The sequence below is a fragment of the Zea mays genome, chromosome 8, assembly GCF_902167145.1.
Source record: "Zea mays cultivar B73 chromosome 8, Zm-B73-REFERENCE-NAM-5.0, whole genome shotgun sequence".
In the NCBI taxonomy this organism is placed as follows: Eukaryota; Viridiplantae; Streptophyta; class Magnoliopsida; order Poales; family Poaceae; genus Zea; species Zea mays.
The window spans coordinates 125,387,325-125,401,504 of NC_050103.1; positions in this window are offsets into that span (position 1 = coordinate 125,387,325).

The window sequence follows — 14,180 nt, forward strand, 5'->3', positions numbered from 1 at the left end:
AGAACACGAGAACACACAAGGGTTTAGAGTGGTTCGGGCCGCCGGAGCGTAATACCCTACTCCACTGTGTGGTGTATTGAGCTTGAGAGCTTGTATGAACTTGTGAGTCTGAGAGTCTAAGTGAGCTTGAGCCTAAGTTGGGTCTGCCTTGTAACGTCGTGTGCCCTCCCTTTTATAGATCAAGGGGGGCACGTACAATGATACTGAGCCCCGACATGTGGCCCAGGGGCAAAACGGAGGGAATACATTATAGAAGTATCAAATGTCAGTATCGCCCAGAAGATCTCCGAGCGCCATAATGTTCGTAGTGCATATAGTATTAATATCTCGCGGCTGCTTCCTCGGTAACGCGCGAGTCATGATGGGCACAGTGTATGCCGCAGCACGGGCGTACTGTCTGCCAATGGAATGGACAGGCACGCCGCCTGCGGGATGGCCTGGTCGCCGCCTGCCAGCGGAGTGGACAGAGCACATTAAATGCCGAGGCGGCACATCGCCTGCCAGCGGAGTGGACAGGGCTCATTAAATGCTGTGGCGGCACATCACCTGTTAGTGGAATAGACAGGCGGCGCGCCTTATCCGCAATAAATGCAGCGGCCGCGCGGCCCAGAGGCCTTACGTCAGGCTCCGCCCGCTCGCTTATGTCACGGGCAGTGGGCCACGTGGCAGCATCGGGTCTCCGCCTGAGCGGGGAGCAGATGCGTACACGGTATGGTCCGGACACGTGTCGGCTCTGGACCCCCGCCTGGCCTTGATTAAGGCCTGGGTATTCTTTGTCCCAGAATCCCGGGACCTTGCTGTGAGTGACCCGGACCCCACACAGAAGGGTCCGAGACCCGTCCCAGGGGTCCGGCTTACGCCCGTGGAAGTCCTGGACCTTACCCGGAGGTCCGGTCCGTACGTACAGGGGTCTGGCACTTTCCCTTGGAGGTCCAGACCCACTGTTGATACCTTGGAGCATATTGTCTTTCCTGGCCACGTGGCAACCCGGGAGCCATCCACGTGGTGGGGTCGGGTGCTGTTTACCACGCGACTAGAGATAGCCGCGTGGGCACCGTTGAAAGGGAAATAGGCTTACACCTTTTCCTAATTGATTTTGGTGGTTGAATTGCCCAACACAAATAATTGGACTAACTAGTTTGCTCTAGATTACAAGTTCTACAGGTGCCAAAGGTTCAACACAAACCAAAAAAAAGTCCAAGAAATGGTTCAAATAAAAAGGAGCAAAGAAAACTGAAGGCTGCCCTGGTCTGGCGCACCGGACTGTCCGGTGTGCCACCTGACAGTGTCCGGTGCACCAGGGAGAATTCCCTCCAATTGCTAAGCTTCGGGTTTCAGAAAATAGCTCTACGCTATAATTCATCGGATTGCCCGGTGTAGCACCGGACTGTCCAGTGTGCCAAGCGGAGCAACGACTACAGTGAACAGTGAACAGTGCCGACTGCACGCGCAGAGCCAGAGCAGGCGTCAGATGGCGCACCGGACAGTGAACAGGACATGTCCGGTGCACCACCGGACTGTCCGGTGGCCCACATGTCAGAAGCTCCAACGATCGAACCCTAACGGTTGGGTGACGTGGCTGGCGCACCGGACAGTGTCCGGTGCGCCATACGACAGCAGCCTTCCCCAACGGTCATTTTGGTGGTTGGGGCTATAAATACCCCCAACCACCACACTTCAATGCATCCAAGTTTTCAGCCATCAAACCTCATACAAGAGCTCTAGACTTCATTCCAAGACACAAACAAAGAGATCAAATCCTCTCCCAAGTCCGGAATCACTACAAACAAATTAGTGACTAGAGAGAGAGAGACTTTTGTGTTCTTTTGAGCTCTTGCGCTTGGATCGCTTTTCTTCTTCCTCTATTCTTGCTTCCAAGTTCTTTGTAATCAAAGCAAGAGACACCAATTGTGTGGTGGTCCTTGCAGAGACTAAGTGTCCCAATTGATTGAGAAGAGAAGCTCACTCGGTCTAAGTGACCGTTTGAGAGAGGGAAAGGGTTGAAAGAGACCCGGTCTTTATGACCACGTCAACGGGGAGTAGGTTTGCAAGAACCGAACCTCGGTAAAACAAATCACCGTGTTATCGGTTCTTATTCGCTTGTGATTTGTTTTCGCCCTCTCTTTCGAACTCGATTATATTTCTAACGCTAACCCCGGCTTGTAGTTGTACTTAAACTTTATAAATTTCATATTTGCCTATTCACCTCCCCCCTCTAGGTGACTTTCAATTTGTATCAGAGCCTGATACTTCATTAGAGCCTAACCGCTCAAAGTGATGTCAGGAGCATCCGCCATGAGTGAGATCGGGACCGGCAACAAGTCTACAAGCTCGGGGAGAACACATTCAAGGGATTCCGCCCACAAGCACAAGGAGGAATCCTATTTCTCTATAAAGTCCCAAAGGAAGGGTGACAAGAAGAAAAAGATGAAGAAGGTGGTCTACTACGAGACCGACTCTTCGTCACCCTCACCTCCGGCTCAGAATCGACATCTGTCACTTCTAAGCGCCATGAGCGCAAGAAGTATAGTAAGATGCCCCTTCGCTATCCTCGTATTTCAAAACGCACTCCATTTCTTTCCGTCCCATTAGGCAAACCACCGATGTTTGAAGGAGAAGATTATTTTATGTGGAGTGATAAAATTAGGCATCACCTAACCTCACTCCACAAAAGCATATGGGATATTGTTGAGTATGGAGCGTAGGTACCAAAGAAAGGGTACAAGGATTATGATTCGGAGGAGGTCGAACAAATCCAACACTTCAACTTCCAAGCCACCACTATACTCCTCGCCTCTCTAAGTCGAGAGGAGTATAATAAGGTGCAAGGGTTGAAGAGTGCAAAGGAGATTTGGGACGTGCTCAAGATCGCACACGAAGGAGACGAGGTGACCAAGATCACCAAGAGGGAAACGATCGAGGGGGAGCTCGGTCGCTTCATGCTTCACCAAGGAGAGGAGCCACAAGCCATGTACAACCGGCTCAAAATCTTGGTGAACCAAGTGCGCAACCTCGGGAGCACCAAATGGGATGACCATGAAATGGTCAAGGTTATTCTTAGATCACTCGTTTTTCTTAACCCTACACAAGTACAATTAATTCGTGGTGATCCAAGATATCAACTAATGTCTCCCGAGGAAGTGATAGGAAAGTTTGTGAGCTTTGAACTAATGACCAAAGCTCCAAACAAATCATCGAGCGAGGCGCCACCTCCACACCTGAGGTGCAACCCGTCGCCTTTAAAGCGATGGAGGAGAAGAAGGAAGAGTCTACATCAATTAGGCTCCCCATCGACGCCTCCAAGCTCGACAATGAGGAGATGGCTTTAATCATCAAAAGCTTTCGCCAAATCCTCAAGCAAAGGAGGGGGAAGGACTACAAGCCCCGCTCCAATAAAGTTTGCTACAAGTGTGGTAAGCCCGGTCATTTCATTGCTAAATGTCCATTATCAAGTGATAGTGACAGGGGCGACGACAAAAAGGGAAGAAGAAAGGAGAAGAAGAAGTATTACAAGAAGAAGAGCGGTGGTGCCCATGTTTGTCGGGAGTGAGACTCCGATGAGAGCTCCACCGACTCCTCCTCCGACGAGGACGTCGCAAACATCGCCGTCAACAAGGGTCTTCTCTTCCCCAACGTCGGCCACAAGTGCCTCATGGCAAAGGACGACAAAAAGAAGAAGGTAAAATCTAGAGCTTCCACTAAATATGCAACATCTAGTGATGAGGCTAGCTCTAGTGATGATGAGGATGATTTGCTCACCCTTTTTGCCAACTTAAACATGCAACAAAAAGAAAAATTGAATGAATTGATTAGTGCTATTCACGAGAAGGATGAACTCTTGGATAGCCAAGAGGACTTCCTTATTAAAGAAAATAAGAAGCATGTTAAAGTTAAAAATGCTTATGCTCAGGAGATAGAAAAATGTAAAAAAATTAACTAGTGAGTTAAGCACTTGTCATGACACTATTTCCAACCTTAGATTTGAGAATGATAAATTGGTTGCTAAGGTTGAGAAATTAAATATTAGTGATTATTCTCTTGTCAACCTTAGAAATGATAATGCAAATTTGATTGCTAAGATTGACAAATTGAATGCATCTCTCTCTAGCCTTAAAATTGAGAATGAAAAATTAATTGCTAAGGCTAAAGATTTAAATGTTTGCAATATTTTCATTTCCAATCTTAGAGATGAGAATGTTATTTTACATGCTAAGATTGTTGAATTAAATACTTGCAAACCCTCTACATCTACCGTTGAGCATGTTACTATTTGCATTAGATGTAGAGACATTAATATCGATGCTATTCATGATCACCTAGCTTTAATTAAACAACAAAATGATCACATAGCTCAACTTAGTGCTAAGATTAATGAGCATGACTTAGAAAATGAAAATTTTAAATTTGCTAGGAGCATGCTCTATAGTGGGAGACGCCCTGTGATTAAGGATGTCATTGGCTTCCAAAAGGGAGACAACATCAAGCTTAATGCCCCTAAAAGATTGTCTAACTTTGTTAAGGGCAAAGCTCCCATGCCTCAGGATAATGAGGGTTACATTTTATACCCTATCGGTTATCCCGAGCACAAAATTAGAAGAATTCACTCTAGGAAGTCTCACTCTGGCTCTTATCATGCTTTTATGTATAAGAGTGAGGCATCTAGTTCTAGGAAATCAACCCATGCTAAATTGTCTAAGAAGAAAACTCCTATTGCATCAAATGAACCTAACATTTCATTTAATACTTTTGATGCATCATATGTTTTAACTAATAAATCAGGCAAAGTAGATGCCAAATATGTTGGGGCCAAACACAAGGGCTCAAAGACTTGTGTTTGGATACCCAAGGTGCTTGTTTCTAATGTGAAAGGACCCAATACCGTTTGGGTACCTAAGAACAAGGCCTAAAATTGTTTTGTAGGTTTATGCATCCGGGGGCTCAAGTTGGATTATTGATAGCGGGTGCACAAACCACATGACTGGGGAGAAAAAGATGTTCTCCTCCTACGAGAAAAACCATGATCCCCAAAGATCTATCACATTCGGGGATGGAAATCAAGGTTTGGTCAAGGGACTGGGTAAAATTGCTATATCACCTGACCATTCTATTTCCAAAGTTTTTCTTATAAATTCCTTAGATTACAATTTGCTTTCTGTTTCTCAATTATGCAATATGGGCTACAACTGTCTATTTACTGACGTAGGTGTCACTTTCTTTAGAAGAAGTGATTATTCAATAGCATTTAAGGGAGTGTTAGAGGGTAAGCTATACTTAGTTGATTTTAATAGAGCTGAACTCGACACTTGCTTAGTTGCTAAGACTAACATGGGTTGGCTCTGGCATCGCCGACTAGCCCACGTTGGGATGAAGAATCTTCACAAGCTTCTAAAGGGAGAGCACATTTTAGGACTAACAAATGTTCATTTTGAGAAAGACAGGGTTTGTAGCGCATGCCAAGTAGGAAAGCAAGTTGGTGTTCATCACCCACACAAGAACATCATGACGACCGACAGGACGCTTGAGCTACTCTACATGGACCTATTCGCCCCCGATTGCTTACATAAGCATCGTCGGGAGTAAGTATTGTCTTGTAATTGTGGATGATTATTCTCGCTTCACTTGGGTGTTGTTTTTGTAGGAAAAATCCCAAACCCAAGAGACCTTAAAGGGATTCTTGAGACGGGCTCAAAATGAGTTCGGATTAAGGATAAAAAAGATTAGAAGCGACAACAGGACGGAGTTCAAGAACTCACAAATAGAAGGCTTCCTTGAGGACGAGGGCATCAAGCATGAGTTCTCTTCTCACTACATTCCACAACAAAATGGTGTAGTGGAGAGGAAGAATGGAACTCTACTTGATATGGTGAGGACCATGCTTGATGAGTACAAGACTTTGGACCGATTTTGGGCGGAAGCAATCAACACCGCTTGCTACGCCATCAACCGTCTCTATCTTCACCGAATCCTCAAGAAAACATCATATGAACTCCTCACCGGTAAAAAGCCCAATGTTTCATATTTTAGAGTCTTTGGTAGCAAATGCTTTATTCTTGTTAAAAGAGGTAGAAAATCTAAATTTGCTCCTAAGGCTGTAGAAGGCTTTTTACTTGGTTATGATTCAAACACAAGGGCATATAGAGTCTTTAACAAGTCCACTAGACTAGTTGAAGTTTCTTGTGACATTGTGTTTGATGAGACTAACGGCTCTCAAGTAGAGCAAGTTGATCTTGATGAGCTAGATGACGAAGAGGCTCTGTGCGTCGCGCTAAGGAACATGTCCATTGGGGATGTGTGTCCTAAGGAATCTGAAGAGCCTCCACATGCACAAGGTCAACCATCTTCCTCCATGCAAGCATCTCCACCAACCCAAGATGAGGATCAAGCTTAAGATGATGAAAATGAAGATCAAGAGGAGCCACCTCAAGAGAAGGACAATGATCAAGGGGGAGATGCTAATGATCAAGATGAGGAAGATAATGAGGGTCCAAGACCACCACACCCAAGAGTCCACCAAGCATTACAAAGAGATCACCCTGTGAACACCATCCTCGGCGATATTCAAAAGGGGGTAACCACTCGATCTCGTGTTGCTCATTTTTGTGAACATTACTCCTTTGTGTCTTCTATTGAGCCATACAGGGTGGAAGACACATTAAGAGATTCGGATTGGGTGTTGGTGATGCAAGAGGAGCTCAACAACTTCACGAGGAATGAGGTTTGGCATCTTGTTCCACGTCCTAACCAAAATGTTGTAGGAACCAAGTGGGTTTTCCGCAACAAGCAAGATGAGCATGGTGTGGTGACAAGGAACAAAGCCCGACTTGTGGCCAAGGGATATTCACAAGTCGAAGGTTTGGATAAACCTATGCACCCGTAGCTAGGCTTGAGTCAATTTGTATATTACTTGCCTATGCTACTTACCATGGCTTTAAGCTTAACCAAATGGACGTGAAAAGTGCCTTCCTCAATGGACCAATCAAGGTGAAGGTCTATGTTGAGAAACCTCTTGTCTTTGAAGATAGTGAGTACCCTAATCACGTCTATAAACTCTCTAAGGCGTTTTATGGGCTCAAGTAAGCCCCAAGAGCATGGTATGAATGCCTAAGAGATTTTCTTATCGCTAATGACTTCAAAGTCGGCAAAGCCGATCCTACTCTCTTTACTAAAACAATTGCAAATGATTTGTTTGTATGCCAAATTTATGTTGATGATATCATATTTGGGTCTACTAACAAATTTATGTGAAGATTTTAGTAGGATCATGGTTCAAAAATTCGAGATGTCTATGATGGGGGAGTTGAAATATTTCTTAGGATTTCAAGTCAAGCAACTCCAAGAGGGCATCTTCATCAGCCAAACGAAGTACATTCAAGACATACTCACCAAGTTTGGGATGAAGGATGCCAAGCCCATCAAGACACCCATGGGAACTAATGGGCATCTCGACCTTGACACGGGAGGTAAATCCGTAGATCAAAAGGTATACTGGTCGATGATAGGATCTTTACTCTATTTATGTGCATCTCGACCGGATATTATGCTTTCCATATGCATGTGTGCAAGATTCCAAGCCGATCCTAAGGAAGTTCACCTTAGGGCCGTAAAACGAATCTTGAGATATTTAGTTCATACGCCTAAGTTTGGCCTATGGTACCCCAGGGGATCCACTTTTGATTTAATTGGTTACTCAGATGCTGAATGGGCAGGGTGTAAAATTGATAGAAAGAGCACATCAGGAACTTGCCAGTTCTTGGGAAGATCTCTGGTGTCTTGGGCTTCAAAGAAACAAAATTTTGTAGCTCTTTCTACCGCCGAAGTCGAGTACATTGCCGCAGGCCATTGTTGCGCGCAATTGCTTTGGATGAGGCAAACCCTTAGGGACTATGGTTACAAATTAACCAAAGTTCCTCTCCTATGTGATAATGAGAGTGCAATCCGCATGGCGGATAATCCCGTTGAGCACAGCCGCACTAAACACATGGCCATTCGGTATCACTTTTTGAGGGATCATCAACAACGGGGGGATATCGAGAGTGCATATGTTAGCACCAAAGAACAATTAGCCGATATCTTTACCAAACCACTAGATGAGAAAACTTTTACCAAACTTAGGCATGAGCTAAACATTCTTGATTCTAGGAATTTTGATTGATATTTTGCTCACATAGATCATTTATATAACTTTGATCATAGCTCTTTCACTTGCTATGACTAATGTGTTTGTCAAGTATATTTCATACCAAGTCATAGATTGAAAGGGAAATGGAGTCTTCGGCGAAGACAAGGCTTCCACTCCACTCCATTGAATTATTCATCCTTCGCCGTCACTCCGCACCGCTGTCCAATTTGGTATAATCTTCGCTCATATATTTTTTTTACCAAAGGGGGAGAAAGTTTGAAAAAGAGCTTATATTTCACTCACAAGTATCCGTTTTTGGCGATTCATGCCAAAGGGGGAGAAAGTATTAGCCCAAAGCAAAAGGACCGCACCACCACCAATTTCAAAAATGTAGTCTTTCAAATTTGTACTAAAAGAAGGTTTTTCATTGGTATCTTATTTTTTATAGAATTTCAAATTGGTATAACCTCTTCAAAATTATTATCTAAAATCCTCTTGAACACTAAGAGGAGAATTTCATTGAGGGGGAGTTTTGTTTAGTCAAAAGAAAAGCATTTGAAACAGGGGGAGAAAATTTCAAATCTTGAAAATGCTTCTAGAAATCTTATTCATTTACCTTTAACTATTTGCAAAAAGACTTTGAAAAGAATTTCCAAAAGAATTTGCAAAAACAAAACAAGTGGTGCAAGAGTGGTCCAAAATGTTAAATTAGAAGAAAGCATCCATGCATATCTTATGAAATGTATATTGGTTTAATTCCAAGTAATCTTTGCACTTATATTATGCAAACTAGTTCAATTCTGCACTTATATACTTGCTTTTGTTTGTGTTGGCATCAATCACCAAAAAGGGGGAGATTGAAAGGGAAATAGGCTTACACCTTTTCCTAATTGATTTTGGTGGTTGAATTGTCCAACACAAATAATTGGACTAACTAGTTTGCTCTAGATTACAAGTTCTACAGGTGCCAAAGGTTCAACACAAACCAATAAAAAGTCCAAGAAAGGGTTCAAATAAAAAGGAGCAAAGAAAACCGAAGGCTGTCCTGGTCTGACGCACCAGACTGTCCGGTGTGCCACCGGACAGTGTCCCGGTGCACCAGGGAGAATTATCTCCAACTGCTAAGCTTCGGGTTTCAGAAAATGGCTCTCCGCTATAATTCACCGGACTGTCCGGTGTAGCACCAGAATGTCCGGTGTGCCAAGCGGAGCAACGACTACCTGCGCCAACGGTCGTCTGCAACGACTACAGTGAATAGTGAACAATGCCGACTGCGCGTGCAGAGTCAGAGCAGGCATCAGATGGCGCACTGGACAGTGAACAGGACCTGTCCGGTGGCCCACATGTCAGAAGCTTCAATGGTCGAACCCTAACGGTTGGGTGACGTGGCTGGCGCACCGGACAGTCCGGTGCGCCATACGACAGCAGCCTTCCCCAACGGACATTTTGGTGGTTGGGGCTGTAAATACCCCCAACCACCACACTTCAATGCATCCAAGTTTTCAGCCATCAAACCTCATACAAGAGCTCTAGACTTTATTCCAAGACACAAACAAAGAGATCAAATCCTCTCCCAAGACCGGAATCACTCCAAACAAATTAGTGACTAGAGAGAGAGACTTTTGTGTTCTTTTGAGCTCTTGCGCTTGGATTGCTTTTCTTCTTCCTCTATTCTTGCTTCCAAGTTCTTTGTAATCAAAGCAAGAGACACCAATTGTGTGGTGGTCCTTGCGGGGACTAAGTGTCCCAATTGATTGAGAAGAGAAGCTCACTCGGTCTAAGTGACCGTTTGAGAGAGGGAAAGGGTTGAAATAGACCCGGTCTTTGTGACCACCTCAACGGGGAGTAGGTTTGCAAGAACCGAACCTCGGTAAAACAAATCACCGTGTCATCCGTTCTTATTCGCTTGTGATTTGTTCTCGTCCTCTCTTTCGGACTCGATTATATTTCTAACGCTAACCCCGACTTGTAGTTGTGCTTAAACTTTATAAATTTCAGATTTGCCTATTCACCACCCTCTAGGCGACTTTCAACCGTGCCTTCACATTGTAGTAAGGGGTACCCCTCTTTCAGGGTACCGACAGTGGCCCCCGGGCCCACCTCAGGGGAGGATACGAGCCTGCAGGTGGGGGCCAAAGCCTGGTTGGTGATTGGCGCGCTGCTTCCGTGCACTCGCAGACGTAATCACTGCCAGTCCGCCTTTGGTCACACCAACTTCCACGCCTGTCCCTGTGGCTGACTGACCCACGGCCCCCACGCCTGATGGTTTCGCCGGTCCACGCGCGAGGCGCCTCGATGCCGCTGCATCGGTTTTGAAAAATCTTCTTCTCTATCTTCTGCAGCGGCCCCGAGGAGGCGCAGTGCTGGCGCAAGCGGCGATTCGCTCTTTCTGCACCTAGGAACCGACGCCTAAGGGGTATGACTTGTGGGCCTAGCCCCCCATGTCATAGACTGGACCGTTGTTTTCAGTGGAGATGAAGAGGCGCGCAACCGCGGGCGGCGGTTCACTTTTCGGGGGCGCGCGGCGGTTCGCTTTCTCTGCACTCAGAGACCGACACCCAAGGAGGATGACCTGTGTGTCAGAGGCTGGGCCGTCGTTTTCGGCGGAGATGAAGAGGCGCACTACCGCGGGCGGTGGTTCGCTCCTCGCGTGGCGGTTCGCCTTCATGAACTGGTCCAGCTCCGGCTCTGTCCCAGTGGCCAGGCCACTGAGCGCCGTGCGCTGCCGCGCCTCCCTCTCTTTTGCTTTAATGGCCTCGACATCGCCCCAACGATGAGGGCACCTTCGCCTTGACGCACGCATCGAGGAGGTCGCCGCCGTGTTCAGGGTGAGCGGCAGGTCTGCGCCCGGCAGCTGCGCTACGACGGCGCTGAGGGAGGATGCCTACGGGCGGTGGTAGTGATCGACGGTCCAGTTTCCGATACTGAAGACGTCGCCCGGGAGGTCGTACAAGATGTCGTGGAGACGACGACCGTGCGCTTCCAGCGTGACCCTGCTGATGTAGAGTAGCTCAAACCTGTAGAAATGAGGCCAGGGCTCCGTTTGAAGGCGGATGTAATAACTTTTGTTTTTGTAAGATAGTTTTGAGAACTATCAATTAAACATCTCTTATCTGTATGGTATTTGTTCTTGCTGTGTGTGGCGTTACCAGCTCCTCTCCTAGAACTTGGCCCCCCTGGGATGTGGGCTCGACGTGTCGAGGCTGGATACCAACATACCTAGGAAAGAATTGGTGATCCGACCCCCAGGAGGTAGCCTCGACTGGGACCTGGACCTGTACACAGCTTCGGCTAGGGAGCATTAGTAGCACACCCATAGGATCCATCGTCTGGTATCAGCCATCCTTTGATTCATGCAACAGGACCTGCAGGATTTAGACCGAAAAGCCAATCCGTGTGTCCGGACCCCCTGGGTCACAGCTCCAAATACTAGGGCACCCGTCGCAGAGTGGTGGAGCGTGTAGGCTTAGGGTACGGGACTAGGCTAAGCGGTTACACAGCACCGGACCACCCCAGGGGACGTGTGTACGTTCTCTAGAACCGAACCCCAGGTTGCCCGATCCACAAGACTATAGTTCTAAATACTAGGGTACCCATCACATAGTGGTGGAGCGTGCATGCTTAGGGTATGGAACCAAGCTAAACGGCTACACAGCTCCGGACCACCCCATGGAACGAGTATCCATTCTCTAGAACTAGCCCCCAGGCTGTCGGACCCCCTGCTTTCGTAGAGGGGTCCTAAACTGCAAGCCTGGCTACTCAATTCGGATGTCATGATACCAGCAAGGGTGGGAAACTATATGGGTGGGTTAGATAAAAAATAATATCTGGAAATTGCAGCAGAATAAAACCATCACAGGAGCACATATAAGGGGGTAAATCCTTTCTTTGTAACTTGACATGCATGGGTGCATACCAACAGGCCGAGCTTATGAGGGAGGACCTCACCGGGCTGGCGTACACGTATGCACAACCTAGTTACAAGAAGAAACCTTAACCCCTCAGACTCGCTCCTGTGGGTAGGACTTACGGAGATTCTCTATGTTCTAGGGATTGGGAAGAGGCTCTCCTTCAGTTGTAGCAAGGCGGACATACCCGGGTCGACATATTTCCATCACCTTGAAGGGTCCTTCCCAGCTGGAGGGGAGTTTGTGGAGCCCTTCTCGGTTCAGTACTTGCCGTAGGACTAGGTCCCCGACCCCGAGCTCCCTACTATGCACGATCCGCTGGTGGTAGCGCCCGAGCGCTTGGTTGTAACGTGCATTTCGGATTGCCGCTTGCCATCTGTGTTCGTCGATGAAGTCCACGTCCTTACGCCGTAGCTGCTCCTGCATAGACTCATCAAAAGACTAGACCCGTGGGGAGCCCATAAGGGTTTCTGGGGGAAGACAGGCTTCGGCCCCGTAGACTAGGAAGGACGGGGTCTCCCTGGGAGTTCGTCTAGCTGTCGTCACCAGAGTCGGAGTCTCCGGTGAAAACATCCTTCAGGACCCCTTCGGGCGACTGATACCCGAGGTCTCGCTCTCCCATGGCCACCTCGCCATCGTCGGCCCTCTCTTTGCTAGGCCAGCGACGAGGTGGGGAGACATCCTTGGAAGTCTGCTCGCGCCGCTCGCTAACGCGCTTTGCAAGCTCGATGATCTCGTGACACTCCGTGGCGCTGTGGCGACTGTTGGGGTGCACAGAGCATGAGCCACTGTTACCCCTCTGTGACCGTGGGCGCTTGTTGCGCTTGCTCCGACCCCCAGTCGTGGCTACGATGATCGGAGCAGCAGACGGTGGCCTCTCGAGGCCACAATTCTTCTTCTTCTTCTTCTTGCCGTCCTGAGCGACAGCACCCGAGCCACCCATCTGGGCAACCCCGGTCTATGGTGTCGAGTGCCATGCATGACCCTCGGCAACTCTGGCACACTTGTCAGCCAGAGTGAAGAGTGTGGAGACAGTCTCCACGTCATGCGTGGCTAACTTCTCCAACATCTTATCATCACGTACCCCCTGGCGGAAAGCTGTGATGATGGAAGCATCGGAAATACGAGGTATAGTGCCTCGTACCTTGGTGAAGCGGGAGATAAACGCCCGGAGAGTTTCCCCGGGCTCCTGCCTCACTACGTGGAGGTGAGCCTCCACGCCATGCTGTTGATAAGCGCTGGCGAAGTTTGGTATGAACCGCGAGCAGAGCTCTTCCCAGGAGTAGATCGATCCTGGGGTGAGGTTCATGAGCCAGGTCCGGGCTGACCCAGACAAGGCAACATGAAAGTATGTTGTCATTACAGTGGTGTCTCCACATGCTGCCGTAATGGCAGTGACGTACACCTGCAAGAATTTCGATGGGTTTGACGTACCGTCGTACTTTTCCGGCAGGTGCGGCCAGAACTTGGATGGCCAAATTGCCGCACGGAGATGATCTGCCAGCGCAGCGCAGCCTACGCACCCGCCTGGATCCGGGCGCCCGTTGGAGTCTGCGGTGCAACCGCAGCGAAGTCGTAGTCGAGGTTGCGGCCCTCGACATTCTATCGCCGCTCACGCGCCCTCTCCAGAGAGACGCGGGCATCCTCGCCCGCACGCCTGCGGTTGAGTTCTGCCCGTAGGTCATTAGACCTCTCCAGAGAGACTGGAGCATCCTCTCCCGCACGCCGGCGGTTGAGCTCCACCCACAGGTCCTCAGTCGGTGCGACCCTCACCGAGGGGGAGCGTAGTGACGCCGACACCTCATGTTGATGCCAGGACGACCGAGCTCTAGGCCTGGCTGAGCCAGAATGCGCCATGCCGAGCAGACGGTCGACATCATCACGCCACTGCCTCATGGCCCCCGGCGAGGCCGTGGAGCTAGGAGGGTGGTGCAGCAATTCTCTGGCCGCAGACAACACCCCAGGCGCAGCCCTAGACACCCTGGATGTCTGCGCGGGAGTGTGCTGCCGTGCAGAGTGCACAGCAGCCGCACCAGGCGCAGGGAGGTTGGTGGCCCGCGGTGTGGAAGACGGAACCGCTTCTTCCACCATGAAGTCCTCGGGCATGAAATCTTGGTGCTCGATGATGTGGACCATGGTGTCGAGCAGAAAAA